The 17,001-nt window shown below is 43.9% G+C and overlaps 1 protein-coding gene across 22 annotated transcripts in view; it reads right to left on the minus strand.

The window, feature by feature from the left end:
* nfasca (neurofascin homolog (chicken) a) overlaps positions 1 to 17,001 on the minus strand; it is a 132,163-nt gene that overhangs the window by 91,532 nt on the left and 23,630 nt on the right. For 19 of the 22 annotated variants that reach the window (XR_014874019.1, XR_014874020.1, XM_085159076.1 and 16 more), the window contains exon 2: positions 6,056 to 6,131. The gene's annotated coding sequence lies outside the window, so the exon portion shown is untranslated. Of the gene's footprint in view, positions 1 to 6,055; positions 6,132 to 6,250; positions 6,362 to 17,001 lie in introns of those variants that run through there. The other 3 variants (XM_085159075.1, XM_085159093.1, XM_085159073.1) reach the window with 1 other exon arrangement.

Genomic DNA, 17,001 nt, shown 5'->3' on the forward strand with positions numbered 1-17,001 from the left:
TCTTTCTCTACACCGTTATATTTGTGCCACAAAACCAGCCAATCACAGACTTGGATGCAAGAAAATCTGATTGGCTGTTTTGGTCTCCAATCAGCTCGAAATGACAAAATGAAATATCCCAGAATGCATTTCATCCAAAACTCAAAGGAGGCAGTGGCGGAGGAGCACAGAGGGGCGGAGTTTGAAATGTTACTCTGTCTGGGTCACAAAATCAACTTTTAAGATATTTTCATGTGAGAATGTTTCTGTGTGAACTTCAAATATCTGCTCGATTCATCCTGATGAATCGAGCAGATATTTGAAGTTCACAGAGCAGAGCAGTTATGCAAATATGTGATGTCAGGACATCACATATTTGCATAACTGCTCTGACATTCTCAGAGATGCCTGTTACCCACCAGCTGACCGGGTCACTCGGGTTAAACATAATATAAAAGGCTGAAGTGACAAAACCACCACCAGGTATTACAGGAAAAGCCTTTGAACTAATACAAAGCTGCTGTGACAGTGACGTACACTGTTGTTGGTATATATGTGTGATTTGTGTCACCTTCATGTTTCCAAACCCACATCATGACCAGCAGCTTTGCAGCTGTGGCTCCAGCAAACATCAGCTGATACTAGAAATTAATATTAAATAAATTCTAACAACAGCTGATCAAGTTTGAACGTGCTGCTGTTGTTTAGCGCGACATCCACCGCTTTCCTGTTTCTGGCACAAAGTGGGTGATAAACAAACAAGAGAGACGATCAGCTGAACATTGATCAGATTCATGATTGAAGTAGCAACAGGAGAGGACAGAATAACTTCAGTTTTGTGTCTTTTTCATCGTTGCTGAAGTCCGGAACTAATCGCGTTCCTTTTCCCCTCAATACGGATGTGTTGTAATTGGTCCAGCCCAGAGGTGATCATGACCAACTGGCTAATCCACCACCTTTCATTGTTTATACCGTTACAAAAACAAACAAACATAAAAATGAAAAATCACCATCGGCCCAACGGCCAGTCCAGCTGTGTGGTCAGCTGGTGGGTAACAGGCATCTCCAAAAACATTAGAGCAGTTATACAAATATGTGATGTCCTGATGAATCGAGCAGATATTTGAAGTTCACACAGAAACATTCTCACATGAAAATATCTTAAAAGTTGATTTTGTGACCCAGACAGAGTAACATTTCAAACTCCGCCCCTCTGTGCTCCTCCGCCACTGCCTCGTGTGAGTTTTGGATGAAATGCATTCTGGGATATTTCATTTTGTCATTTCGAGCTGATTGGAGACCAAAACAGCCAATCAGATTTTTTTGCATCCAAGTCTGTGATTGGCTGGTTTTGTGGCACAAATATAAGTGTAGAGAAAGAGTTGAGCGCACACGGGCAGAAATGTTGAGAGCGCGAGCAACACATTGTGAGCGAGCGCAAGTGCAAAAACTGAGTGAGAGGGGCTGCTATTGTGTGTGTGTGTGTGTGTGGATAACAGCAAACACTGAAATACATGTTTTGCACGCAGGAATGAATTTTGTTCACTCAAATTCAGCTTTTCTTCGCTCAAAATAAATTTCTCCTCAAAATGCAACACTTGCACCTGCAAACGTTTTTCACGTGCGCTCAGAATAGCGGCACAAAAATAACGCCGTACATTAAACCCTCACTGAAGAGGTTTTCTAGCACATCATCACCTGTCCTAACTAACAGCAGGGCAGGATGTGGAGAGTGCAGATGACGACGTGCCTTTCATGTGGTCATGTTGTCAGGTGACCCACAAAAACAGGTTGTTGTGTTGTTACAGTCTAATAGATGAGGGGGGGGGGGGATGATACTGACTTCACTTTTATCTGATAAACACATAGATATATGCTAACAGAATGCTGGGACATTGTGAAGCTTCACTAAGATGAAGCACACACTCATAATGTCTGATAGGAAGTTTTGGTTTTGTTATGCTTTTATTTTGAAGTCCACTAACCACTGTCTCTTTTTAAGATCAACTTCCTGAAGGCCAGATGGCGTGCACACATGATTACGGACTAATGATGTTCACCTGATGGGAATTCCCTGATTACCCACTGTCAGTGGGGCGAACCATTAGAGCTGGAGGGGTTGACATGGTGTCAACATGAGTGCAGTACTTGCTGCAGTGTGTAGCCCCCAGCTCCTCTTCCAGATACACTGCAGGTACACAGCATGCAGTGTTTTAGTGAACGAGTGAGTACCAGCTGTACTGTGGAGGAACAGCTAGCTGTGCTAATGCTAATGCTACTGATAACGACAAACCTCATGTGTTGTTTTTCACAGACATAAAGCTGGTGTATGGCTCGTACCATTACGTTCAGATGAGCTACACCAGTACAAAGACACAGATATAGTTCACACCTGTACATGAAACCAGCAGCTGTGTGCCAGGACTGATCCAGCACGGCGAAGCACAGCCAGAGTATGAATATGGTTCTGACTGATACTGTTAGTGACGGTTAGTAAAGACACACACAGCCCTCTGTATTTAATCACAGCTTGTGTAATCTTGTAGTTGTATTAAGTAACAAGGAAACATGTGGCTCCATAGTTGAGTGGTTTCAGCTGGAGATACGAACCCACTTCTGGAGTGCGTCAGAGCACGTGGTGTAAAAATGAAAACACGTGGAGCTACCTGTTGTGACAGGACGAGGTCAAAGGCAGGTCACGCAGGCCCTCTGGGCCCCTGAGAAGCCTGTAACGTGTGATGTACACACAACAAGAACCTACAGCAGTAAACTGAAAGCAGACGCACGTTTCTCTGCGTCCCGTTAGGAGCACGGTTTGTATGTGACGCATGTCTTTGAGCTTTGTTCTTGTCCTGATCACACAGTGACAATTTGTTCTGATCTGGTCCCTTTGGCCATGAAAGGAGGGGGTGGAGAGCGAGCGAGGGGGGATGGGCGGCGGTTAGCATGAGACCAAATATTTGCAGTGAAAGGCCCGTCATTGTCCATTAGACTTTCTCTCCTTTCTCCTCTCTGGGTGCATTAACCTCTTCTTCAACAATGCTCCCGAACAAAGGAAGTACTGTATGTGTTTATGTGTGCGTTTGTGTGTGTGCGTTTGCTTTTCTGCCACGCCCACACACTGTCCATCCCCTGCATCCCTCAACACACACACACTAGTCTGTCTGCCACAGATGATCAGAAAAATATTGACTGTTGTTGTTGTGTGCACGTCAGTCGTCCAGCATGTGTGTGTTTGTTGGGTTGTACTTATATTTACTAAGATGCTTTATTCACAGCAGTTATGGTCTGATCTCTGTAAACCAGCGTCCGCAGCCTGTTTGGCTCCACAGACGGTTTAATGTCAGTATTGTCACGGAGCCTTTAAGGTGTGGCGGATAAACGCAACAACATCAATGACACGACCGAGAGAAGCACGGTGGTAAATATGATAGTAAAGGTGAGTTCACTGTGTCTTTATTAGCAGCGTGCTCCAACAACACTGACAGTAACTTCCTCCTCTCTGCCCCGTAATGCTCTCTGGTCGCTATGGTAACGGGTACATATTCCTTTCAAAATAAGACGCAACTACAACACGGGAACGACCCGGGAAACCGAGCTAACGATAAACCCCCTGAAAACCACACATTTCACCCGAGCTTCAGCTCTCGCGGCCCGGTGCCAAACGACTCACGGACCGGTGCCGGTCCAGTGGCCGGGGGTTGGGGACCGCTGCTTTACACTGTGTAATGTGGTCGATGCTCTCATCAACAGTGTGTGACGTTGCTTTATGAACATCTGCTTTGTTTTGCTTGAAAAGACAAACTACCTGATTGTAATAAGACAAACAGCAGACGATGTCTCTCGTGGCCCTAGCCTGTATTTTTAATGCTGTTTAGTTCATTAAGAACTGTGACCTTCACACACGGTTGGTTAGCCGACTCTTACCTGATGGTTTGAAGACCATTCCTGACAGGATCATTATATGACATATTTTTGCCACAATAGCATTACGTTAGCATCATCATATAAATGTTCTAATGTGATTTATTTATACCAAATGTGTTGATGAGTTGTTCCTGCTGACATTAGTGGATCGAGTAGAGACCATGTGGAAATAACTGTTTACCATAGTAAACTGCAAGAACATTAGTATTCAATCTTCAGTTCAACTGAATTCCCTTTTGTTTATACAATAAAATCACTACAAGAGTTCCCTCAAAGTGCTTTGTGTTGTAAGGTCAAGACTCAACATAATACAAAGAAGAAAAGAAAACCCCAACAATCACAGCAAGCGCCAGTGGGAACGAGAAACTCCCTTTTAACAGGAAGAAACCTCCAGCACAACCAGGCTCAGGGAGGGGCGGGGCCATCTGCTGTGATTGGTCAGTGTGAAGGGAGAGAGCCAGAGATTAATAATTACTATTAACTGAATGCAGAAATGTGTATTAACACCTAATGAGTGAAAAAAAGGTGAGTGAAGGAGAAACACCCAGTGCATCATGGGAATCCCCGGCAGCCTACGTCCTATAACTAAGGGAGGATTCAGGGTCACCTGGTCCAGCCCTAACTATATGCTTTAGCAAAAAGGAAAGTTTGAAGCCTAATCTTAAAAGTAGAGATAGTGTCTGTCTCCTGAATCCAAACTGGAAGCTGGTTCCACAGAAGAGGGGCCTGAAAACTGAAGGCTCTGCCTCCCATTCTACTTTTAAATACTCTAGGAACAACAAGTAGGCCTGCAGAGCGAGAGCGAAGTGCTCTAATAGGGTGATATGGTACTACAAGGTCATTAAGATAAGATGGGGCCTGATTATTTAAGACCTTGTATGTGAGGAGCAGGATTTTGAATTCTGGATTTAACAGGAAGCCAAAACAGGAGAAATCTGCTCTCTCTTTCTAGTCCCTGTCAGGACTCTTGCTGCAGCATTTTGGATTAGCTGAAGGCTTTTCAGTGAGTTTTTAGGACTTCCTGATAATAATGAATCACAGTCGTCCAGCCTGGAAGTAATAAATGCATGAACTAGTTTTTCAGCATCAGAGGGATTTCTCTGATTTCTCTGTATTATTGTACAGTCCAAACCTTAAAGCACCACGCAGCACCTGCTGTTGTGATTTGGTGATATATACATGAAACTGAATTGAACTGAGTGAACCAGAACAATGGTTTCCTTTACTGTTGGTCAACGACGCTTTACTGAGCACACAGACTCTATAACACACACAATCACACATTCAGTGCTTTGGACTGGGACCAATCTGTGGTTCAGGATCTCAGAGACACTTCAGTAGTGGCCAGAGATGATCCACAAGTCCCCCAGTGGGTGGACAATATGCCCTCTCCTGTTTCCTGTATGTTAGTAACACACAGAATATAGCTGTGTGTGTGTGTGTGTGTGTGTGTGCGTGCGTGCGTGCGTGCGTGCGTGCGTGCGTGCGTGTGTGTGTGTGTGTGTGCTACTATACTTGTAGGGACCAACAGTCGTGCTACAGTTAGGTGATGGTCAGGTTCAGGCTCTGGGGACAGCATCATCAATTCAGTGTCGTAACTAATTAGTAAAAACAAAGCTGTGTGACTGTGTCCTCATTTCACCGTCAGCAGTCTGAATCATCATTGAAACAAATATAAAGGCTTTTAACAACAAAAGCAAAAACAAAAATGTTAAAATTATCAGACACAACTGTATGAAAGGATCACATCTACAGCTCAGCAGCGTTCACACTGATATTGAGCACCAGGCTTACGAGCCTCTTCCCATGGAGCAAGAAAGAAACAACATTCACACAGGGGGCAAGCTTCACATCGCACACAGGTTTCTGTTTTAAGGCTGATTAATGTGAGGTGAGAGCAGACAAAGATCGTAACCTTTGAAGCATTCAGAATAACAGTTCAGCCACTCGTGTCTTACACAGTTTCTTTTGAAATAGTCGTGTTGCAGTACAGACGTGTCTTTGTGGAAAGTTGGTGTTTAAATATCTGCCATTTATCCACAGGATGTGACAGAGTGTCACGCTGCTGTGATATCTGACCTTTAAGTAAAAAGATCAGGCTGTCTAACTGGTTCATCTCTGCACAAACACACAGAAACAGTACGAGTACCTCTGTCAGTGCAGCTCTTTTGTCCAGGTGTACAGCAGTGCTGGGCGACTACGCTGTCTCTCCATCTCCATCAATCCTTCAGCATCCAAAGGGAAAAAGAGAGAAAACAAAGACTCAGCAACTGTCAGGCAAACACAGAGCAAGGCCACAAAGATAAAAGATGGCAGTAAAAAATGTGGCGATGCTGTACTCTACCTCTACTCTACCCATCTGAATGTATCTGCTCTCTGTCCGCTCTCTGAGGCTCACTGTTCCTCTCTGTGTTACACACTGATTCCCCATCTGTCGCCGCCCCCTTCATTCCCATCCCACCTCATACATTATTAATGAGTTTCTCACACACACACACACACACACACACACACACACACACACACACACACACACACACACACACACACACACACACACACACTTGTCTGTGCATACAGCCGAGGAAGCCCCCTCAGTTAGTTCAGGCTTATTTGAATTTTCCTATATGGATTGAAAATGTGACGTCATTCAGGGTAAAACCGCAAAGGATTCTGGGAACTCGTGGCAAGGAGTACTTTCAATTGAAATCAGTCACACAGCGATAAAAAGAAACACAAAAAATAAAGAGGGTAAAGAGATCGTTGTTATCGGATTACGTCGTTGAAGCGAAACCATGTTTCCGTAGCAACAAAGAGGCGACGGATGGTCTGGATTGCAGCCATTCAAAGACCAAATATAACGTCCAGAACATCCAGCTCACAGGTTAGTCTGCTCCAAGCATTTCCACAAAGGTCAGTCTGCTGTTGTAGTTAATACGTCATTTTTCTTAACATAATTGGTGATATAGGTTACAAGCAAGTCTGGCGCTGAACAGAAACTGTCGCTCCTTTGTTTATTGTGCATAAATGGTGAATTGTCCTGACACAATATTGCGTTTCTGTTATTACCATGGTACATTGACAAAAACATATACTTTTATTCACAGGGTAAAACAGTTGTTTGTATCACTAATTGCCCAGTACGATTACAGCATACAGTATTATTGTCACTGCTACATTTCTGTGATGAACCAGAAATTATTTCCACTACTAATTAATTACGTTGAGCTCAAAGGTCGTATTAATAAACGGTTAACGAATGTGTATTTATGAAGACGATTTGTGAGACTGGTAAACTTATGATACGTACGATGGTCTTTCGTTCTACACGGTGCATTTCATGGTCCTGTACCCATCCGTCGGTAAACTGTAGCTGGGCTTGTTGCAGTGACCTGAAGTTACTAAACTTCATGAGTGTATGCACTCACTCCAAGAACCGTATGATTATAAATATGTGGTGGTGAAAGTTGGGCAGCACGCTAACGTATTTTGTCCACTCTGTGTGCTCGTAAGGGTCTAACTCTTTCACTCCTTTGATCTTTTCCTCGTATCTTTTCTTTTCATCAAGTCTGTCTTTGTACGGTCCGGCATTGTTCTCCTTCGTTTTGTACATAACTTTTTTGGGGGGCAAAGAAAAAGCAAGAAGGTACTGGAACCAGAGAAAGAACGTTTTGCGGTGCTGCAAGTGCTTGTATTTGATGCGGTACTTGGATTGTTGTGCCACGAGTTCCCAGCATGCAATGCACGAAAGTCACGTGGTCTGTCAATCTGTATTGATGAAGCACAGCTGTAAGCGGGGCTGCTCTACACTGGGGGCCCGTAAATCAAACGTTTAGCAGTTGAGAAAGAAAATAACCCACAAACTGAATCTGGACAGGATTTACTGCAGTGGCTGAACGATCCACTGGAAAAGGCACAAATGATGGTTTCACCTCTCGCTCACTCTATGCGCAGACTCACACAGCACTCGGCAGAGAGCCCGCCCCCCAGCTCAACATCCAATCACTGTTGGTATGCAAATGAGCCGGTGTCAGGTTTCTGAGTAGGCAGGGCAGAGCAAACTGAAGCAGCAGCTCTCTGTGGTCCACAGCGACAGGCGGTGTGAGAGCAGCCCACTGTTGTTCCTCTGCAGAGACACAAAGCCCCGCCCAGCTTTCTGCTGTGCACTCAGCATATCGTTTCATATTCTGATCACAGCGAGTTCACCACAGCGAGGTCACTTTACCCCAGCGTCCAGCAGCTCACAAAGGTCCCAGCCCCCCGTCGTCGCACCGTGTTACATCATTTGGTGATCGCAGCCAATCAGATCTTTATTGTCTCTGTTAGCAGTTTGGCATCTCTCCATCAGCAGGATGTTTGTACATTCAGATTCTTTTAAGACGAGAGAAGAAGATAAACTTAAGAGGTACCTACACAGGAAATGTGTGACACACCATAACACAATTAAAGTTACATCCATTGTAAACAGACGAGCTTAAAACAAGACAACTTACGGGAAAGTAACAGTAATCTAATTACTTTTTTGCAATTGTAATCCCTTACTTGTTACATGAAAAAAGTAATCAGGTTACAGAGATGTGTTCCTGCCCCTCTCTGGTTATAATCTGTTGTTTTATTTTACGTTGCACCCTGAGGGAACCGATTCTAGTTTGGATAACGTGATATCGATTTATATTCAATGAATATAAATTAATTTTGCCCGAAACGCCAGAATCTCAGGATAAACCTCACAACATTTCAACAACCACCAAACAGCTGAAACAGGAAATGGGGCTGAAAGCGACAGCTCGCTGATGCTGATGCGTCGGCGGGTCGAGCTTTGTGTTCACGTCTGTTTTTGTGCTGATTCTGAAGCTGCAGGTTTGATCTCTCTGCAAACAATACTGACTGAACCAGCAGCCAAAGAAGATCCAAACTTCACATAAACATCGTCATGGATTCACTCTTAGCTTTGCTGCTTTGGATAAAATCAGACTTCATGCACAGCTCTCTCTCTCTCTGTTTCCCAAATCACATTTAAACGTTTTTTAAAATGATGCAAAATTGCAAAACTCTCAGCTGTGTCTGTAATCAAACCTCTAACTTTGCTCTGCTTCACGTCAGCAGCATCAGGTAACGTTCATGTGTTGATTAATGGTTTTCTTTTGTTTTTGATCTACTGCAGAATATTTTTATAAAATCCAGAACAGATAAATCTCCTTCATGTTTTTCTGTTTTATCCTCAGTTACTTTGATACAAAGGCCTCTGCTGTGATGCTCACAGCGTTGATAAAGTCTCACAAGTGTCAGATTTCTTTTTATAGATATAAAAATATGGAAATGTGCTGATACGTGATCGTAATATTTCTGACTCGGGCAAAATTTCCCCGATTCAAATCGAATCAAATCAAATCGATTCAAGAAATCAGTGACGATACCAGCCCTAGTCACGAGCTGTGTGCCTCAGGGTGGGACACCCAACATGCCAGGTCTTAAGGTGTAATCTAATTACATGACAAACACAGTTATCCAGAGCAGAAGCATTTAGAAAGTGTTTGAGTGTTTATTCACTTTAAATGTAGTTAACATTATAGTTAGAAAATATCCACAACAACAAGAAAACCTCTGAGTCTAATATGTGAGCTTGGAACATGAGAAGGAGAACGCTGTGACGGTGCTGCTGTACCTGATGATGAGAGACCACAGAGCTCAGTGCAGAGGAGGAGACCCCGAACCCCCACCCTCCAACAGAGTTTACTGACCTGAGGGCTGTGTGTGTGTGTGTGTGTGTGTGTGCGTGTGTGTGTGTGTGTGCGTGTGTGTGTGTGTGTGTGTGTGTGTGTGCGTGTGTGTGTGCGTGTGCGTGTGTGTGTGTGTGTGTGTGTGTGCGTGTGTGTGCGTGCGTGTGTGCGTGTGCGTGTGTGTGTGTGCGTGTGTGTGTGCGTGTGCGTGTGTGTGTGCGTGTGTGTGTGTGCGTGTGTGTGTGCGTGTGCGTGTGTGTGTGTGTGTGTGTGCGTGTGTGTGTGTGTGTGTGTGTGCGTGCGTGTGTGTGTGTGTGTGTGTGTGCGTGTGTGTGTGTGTGTGTGCGTGTGTGTGTGTGTGTGTGTGTGTGCGTGTGTGTGTGTGTGTGTGTGTGTGCGTGTGTGTGTGTGTGTGTGTGTGTGTGTGTGTGTGTGGCCTCCTGACCTCAGCCTCTATTTTCAGCCCTCGCCTGTCTGCTGCCACACCCCCAGAAAAATCAATGAGCTCATCCAAACTGCTGCTGGCTGTGACCCTCGCATATCATTAAACATGAGAGCAGCAGAGCAGCGTCTCCCCCATCGCTGCTGCTTCAGCAGCCAACAGCCTCGAGCTGTTTGAAGCTTTTAGCAGAAACATCCAATCACAGATTCTCTGCTGAGAAAACCAGACCTGATGGTGACTGAGCAGCTGAACACAAGCAGACTGCTGCCACTCTGCCACGCTGAGGGGAGTGCACACACACCTACCTGTGTCCTGTCAGGACACACACACACACACACACACACACACTGACTCATTACAAACTGCTGGTTGGAGGGTTGCAAATTAAAAGAACACTTGTTAAATGAATCTTATGTTGGTGCATCTATGCTTGTCCTCTCCCTGTATACACCAGGAAGCTGAAGCTGGGAGCTCCCATCAACACTCTCTCAGCATGTCAGCAGATCCAGTACGTGAGCCTGTATCAGTAAAAATGGGCTGTGACCCCCCTGTAGCAGGAAGTGTACCTCAGTCAACAGCAAGCAGAAGCATGTTAGATAACCAGCACTCCCCGTCAACGACTGGGACTCCTAACAGACACTGAGGACTCCTGGTAATGTGTCCGAGGCTAAATCCAGAACACACAGCAGCGTATGAGAGCGGTCGTCACCTCCAGGACCCAGCTGGGCCCAGCAAACTCAAACACATGAAGTCCAGCACGTTTCTGCCTGTGTGTGTTTGTGGGTCACAATCATAAAAAGCTTCAATCAGGCCTGTGAGGCTCATTCAGACCCTGAGCCATGGCTGTGCTACGATATTAACTCCCATGATGCACTGGGTTTTTCTTCTTCACTCACTATGTATTAACAGACCTCTCTGCATTGAATCATATCTGTTATTAATCTCTGTCTCTCTTCCACAGCATGTCTTTATCCTGTCTTCCTTCTCTCACCCCAACCAATCACAGCAGATGGCCCCGCCCCTCCCTGAGCCTGGTTCTGCTGGAGGTTTCTTCCTGTTAAAAGGGAGTTTTTCCTTCCCACTGTCACCAAAGTGCTGCTCATAGGGGGTCATATGATTGTTGGGCTTTTCTCTGTATCTATGAAGCGCCTTGAGGCGACTTTTGTTGTGATTTGGCGCTATATAAATAAAATTGAATTGAACATGCACACGCCTTCCTGATTGTGATTGGCCTGTTTCCTGGGCACTCATGAACCTGCAGCCTCGATGGTCGTAGACTGGCTCACCCAGCTTTTGCTCTTTCTCAGTGACTTGAGTTTCTCGTTGTTCCTCGGGGAACCCTCCTGCTCTGCACTATGGTCGAGTTAGAACTCAGCCAGGAGTTTTGTTTTGCAGTCACAGTGAGTCTTTGTGGAAACTCAGCTGCCTGCCCACTCTCCATCCTGCCTCCTTTGTCTTCACTGGACCCCCCCTCACCCTCAGCCCTCACTAGTAACCTGTCTCTGTCTGAATGTTCATCGTGGAAACGTTTCCTGCACAGATGCTCACTGGTGTGCAGAGATGTTTGTAATTCCTTCCAACACTCAGCACATGGAAGCAGGTTATTAGCTGGTCAGGGAGAGCACACGTCCACACTGTGAGCTCTGAGCTCTCTTTGACAGTATTGTTAATGTACCTGCCAACGGACTGCAAACAGCACTTATCTGCTGGTTATATCGAATATCTCGACCTGTACTTTATTAAAGAACCTCTCTCTCCTTCATGATGCATACAGAAGCTGCTCTCCATCAGTTTTCATGTCTGTTACTGATATTTGAAACAAAGGTCCTGATTAAACAAAGCTTTATAAATGTTGTCGGTTTATTTTTTATCATAAACAGGTGAAAAGAGCCGACAGTGTAGTTTACAACTGCAGGTCAACAACGCTGGCATGATGTGAATGTAACAGCAGAATATCCATCCGTCTCAAAGCAGCAGCGTTTCTACATGTTGTTCATGTTTCCTTTCTTTACCTGTGATTCAGGACTCGATGTTACCGTCCCTGATAAAGCATTGAGTTAGATGGAGAGACTGTTGAGGGACGGCTGGTATGAGGAAAGCCCAGAAACGTTACCAGCAGCGCACATCGTTGTGTGCCTCAACTTTCGCTCTTTTACCGACGCTAATCTGCCATTTCCCCTTGGTGAGGTTTAGAGATCTGATCTAAATTATTAACATTTGGACACATCGTCAGTAGTGGACCTCGGATTCATCGGGTGTTTCGGCCATTATCACTAGACTGATCCAAGGAGGCCCTGGAGTCACTGGTTTATGTTAAATTTGTTCTTTCTCCTGTTTAGTTTTCTACAGTTTCTTCCATCTGTTCACTGTAACTGAGGAATGCTCACCTCTCTGTTCCCCTACTTTAATAAAGTATCTGATTTCTGATTTCAGACTTAAAGGTGAACTAATTCTAAGCTCTGAGTGAGTTATGACACACAACCATCCATCATACAATATTAACAACAAAATGTTATATTTGTCTGTAATAATGTTTGGTTTGGAGTTTCACTCTGTGTCCTGTGTCTGGGTCCATCCTCGACTCCTTCATTGCTTTAACATGTTTAATCTGTTTGTACTCTTGTGTGTTGTCAGTAGATCCCAGCAGCAGCAAACACAAAGGTGAAAAATGTGAGTGTTGGCAGTTAACAGAAAGTGATGATAGTCCAGAGAAAGGAAAGGTGAGGGGGCGGGGGGAGCACGCAGCAGACAAAGTGACAGCAGGCCACGGCATCAGCGCCGTCTTAAACACGTCTTCACTGATTGTCAAGTCAAATAAAGGCAGCAACCCTATTGTTAACAGTCCAGTGCTCCTCACCACCTCCTTAAGAAAAGAAGAGGCTGCCCCCCCCTCTTAAACACACACACTTCAGTCCCAAACGTCTTTGTCTGCAGCAACAGGAGGTGCAGGCGTTTGGTTTCTTTCAGTTAATGAGTTGGTGGAGGGCCGAGCAGAGGCATGGATCACTCATTCAGCCCTCGAGCCTTCGCCCCACGTTATACACACAGGCGTGCACGTGCACAGACGTGCACAGACGAGCACAGACGAGCACAGACGAGCACAGACGTGCACGTGTGTGTGCACTGATTCTGGTGCTGGTCAGCTTCCACTCACGCGTGTGAAAAAGCCTCGTTTGTGTACAGTTTGAGTACAACAACGTTTAAAATGTCTTCCTCATGTTCACACACACAGCCACACACGGTCGTTTGAGACAATGGTTTGTGGTAGCAGCTGGTCAGCAGTGCCCTCAGGAGCCTCACACACACATGTACGACGTTCCTGCATGTCTAATGACGAGACAACGCAAACACGGGGAAACGACCTAACTGACCATCTGCAGCTCAGAGGCCGTGTGAAGCATCTGTGTCCTGCACAGGTTTACACATGAATGTGCAAAGGTACATGTGATTTGTCTCTGAGGTTCTTCTGCAAACTTGTCCGTCCTTTAGTACCACTTTAACTTCTTCAAACGACCAGAACGTTAACCACAATTTAAACCCAAAGTGCTTAATAACATGTGCCTGCTGCATGGGTGCGCTCATGCCACACCATGCAGCTGTGGATGAATCATTATTGTAAAACAACATCAAGCATGTCACAGGTTCATTCTTTGTTTGTGCTGCTTGTGAACACATTCTCCTTGTATTTGTGTTGTACAACTATCTGTGTTTTTATGTTATTGGCATATTTATCACACGTACGTGTGTCTTGTTCCAGCCTCTGACAGTGGACTCGTCTCTGTGCATATATTAAAAAACTGTTTGATGTAAATAAGTTATCATCAAATATAAAGAAAATTGATCATTTTTGGCACCAGACAAATGAAACATGTATCTAAAATCAGGGTGAATGGAATTGAAATTGAAAGAGTGAATGAAAATAAATTTCTTGGATGATTGATGATCAGCTGAGCTGGAAGTCTCATATAAACCATGTGAAAACAAAAATGTCAAAAACCATCGATATTCTCTATAAAACAAAGCATGTCCTGAACAAGAAATCATTATACACACTCTATTGTACTTTGTTGCTTCCATGTATGACTTACTGTCTGGAGATGTGGGCTCATGCATATAAAACAAATACTCTTCATATTTTCAAGTTACAAAAAAGAGCTGTAAGAATTATAAACCAATCAAACTATATAGAACCAACTAACATTTTGTTTATTAATCTGAACACCCTGAAATGTTATGATTTAGTTGAATATAAAATGGCACAGATAATGAATGTACTCAGAAGCTGTTCAAAGTCAGAGAGTCAATATGACGTAAGGGGAACAGATTTCTTTAAAAAAAAACAAGATAAGGACAAATATAAAGCAGAGATGTTTCTGTTAGAGGAGTTAACCTGTGGAATAGTTATGACAGTGATTTAAAAAGGTGGAGTTCATTTTCCTTGTTTAAAAATATGTTTAAAAGTATTACAAAAATATATAAGAATGAAAAGAGCAAAGATAATAATACTGAAACTCTTGACTGTTTTGCTTTGATGTAGTTACTTATCTAAGGTGGAAAGTTTTTTGTTTGTTTGTTTGTTTGTTTGTTTGTTTGTTTGTTTGTTTGTTTGTTTTGCTTTGCTTTGTTTTGCTTTGCTTCGAGCCCTGTGTACAGGAGCTGCATGCTAAAAGATCTTTTGTTAAAGGGTAATAAGCAAATGCTTCAGCCAATACCTTTTGATTAGCCTTGTCTCATGCTTCCTTGCTTTGTGGTAGATCTTTGTTCTGTATTCATTGAGATATTTGAATGCTAATCAACAAAATCAAATCAAAAATCAATTAGAGCGATTAGAACATGCTGTAGGTATTACAGGTATTGCACTGCAGTGGTTTGTATCATATCTATCTAATAGACTCCAATTTGTGCATGTAAATGGAGAGTCCTCTTCACACACTGAGGTTAATTATGGAGTCCCACAGGGTTCAGTGCTAGGACCAAGTCTGTTTACATTATACATGCTTCCCCTACGCAGCATCATTAGAAGACATAGCATACATTTACACTGCTATGCAGATGACACCCAGCTCTATCTGTCCAAGAAGCCAGATAACACACACCAATTAGTTAAACTGCAGGAATGTCTTAAAGACATAAAGACTTGGATGGCCACTAACTTTCTGCTTCTTAATTCAGATCAAACTGAGGTCATTGTACTCGGTGCTGAAAAGCTTAGAAATATGGTATCTAACCAGATTCTTACTCTGGATGGCATTACCTTGGCCTCCAGTAACACTGTGAGGAACCTTGGAGTCATTTTTGACCAGGATATGTCCTTCAACGCACATATTAAACAAATATGTAAGACTGCGTTCTTCCATTTGCGCAACATCTCTAAAATTAGAAATATCCTGTCTCAGAGTGACGCTGAAAAACTAGTTCATGCATTTATTACTTCCAGGCTGGACTACTGCAATTCATTATTATCAGGAAGTCCTAAAAACTCCCTGAAAAGCCTTCAGCTAATCCAAAATGCTGCAGCAAGAGTCCTGACAGGGACTAGAAAGAGAGAGCAGATTTCTCCTGTTTTGGCTTCCTGTTAAATCCAGAATTCAAAATCCTGCTCCTCACATACAAGGTGTTAAATAATCAGGCCCCATCTTATCTTAATGACCTTGTAGTACCATATCACCCTATTAGAGCACTTCGCTCTCGCTCTGCAGGCCTACTTGTTGTTCCTAGAGTATTTAAAAGTAGAATGGGAGGCAGAGCCTTCAGTTTTCAGGCCCCTCTTCTGTGGAACCAGCTTCCAGTTTGGATTCAGGAGACAGACACTATCTCTACTTTCAAGATTAGGCTTCAAACTTTCCTTTTTGCTAAAGCATATAGTTAGGGCTGGACCAGGTGACCCTGAATCCTCCCTTAGTTATGCTGCAATAGACGTAGGCTGCCGGGGATTCCCATGATGCACTGGGTTTTTCTTCTTCACTCACTATGTATTAACAGACCTCTCTGCATTGAATCATATCTGTTATTAACCTCTGTCTCTCTTCCACAGCATGTCTTTATCCTGTCTTCCTTCTCTCACCCCAACCAATCACAGCAGATGGCCCCGCCCCTCCCTGAGCCTGGTTCTGCTGGAAGTTTCTTCCTGTTAAAAGGGAGTTTTTCCTTCCCACTGTCGCCAAAGTGCTGCTCATAATAGGATGTGTGATTTTCGGGGATTTTTCTGTATTATTGTAGAGTCCTAACCAGTGTTGGGGAGTAACAGAATACATGTACCGCCGTTACGTATTTAAAATACAAAATATGAGTAACTGTATTCTGTTACAGTTACCGTTTAAAAAGGTGGTATTTAGAATACAGTTACTTTGTTGAAATAAATGGATTACACGGCGGTACTTCCCTGTTTCATATTGTGGCGGGTCAGGACTGTTTGGGTTTTGTTTGACAGCTACGTTCTGTTGTTCCAGGCAGCGTTACGGTTGCCATGGTTACAGGGTGACGCTCTCTCTCTGCGTGTTTCCTGGGTGAGAGAGGCCTTTTTGTTGTTGTTATGCTAAGCTAACAGGCAGAATGCTACAGGTATAGCTCTAAAGAATGTAGCATCATGGGCAGTGTAGTCCGTGCTGCAGGGAGAATGGACTGCCATACCCGTTATGTGTCTGTGAGCGAGGGAGGGAGAAAAAGGAAAAGTACGAGCTGTCATCGAGCAGAAACGGGAGCTGGAAGCATGTAAATATAATAATAACCACTGCAGCCAAGAAGAGAGCCTGACGAGCCCAGTTGTAAGTAAGCTATTAAGACTCGACTGTACACCGTGTTCGTGTTTTCCTCCAAAAACAATAAGTTCTGTTGGAGCAGCCTTTCAACGCCTCTCTCTGTCTCTGCTAGCAAAGTTGACCCAGACAACAAAGTAAAGCTAGTTTTCTGCTACGAGCCGACACGAACCCACCG

This window comes from Neolamprologus multifasciatus, chromosome 5 (assembly GCF_963576455.1).
Source record: "Neolamprologus multifasciatus chromosome 5, fNeoMul1.2, whole genome shotgun sequence".
NCBI lineage: Eukaryota > Metazoa > Chordata > Actinopteri > Cichliformes > Cichlidae > Neolamprologus > Neolamprologus multifasciatus.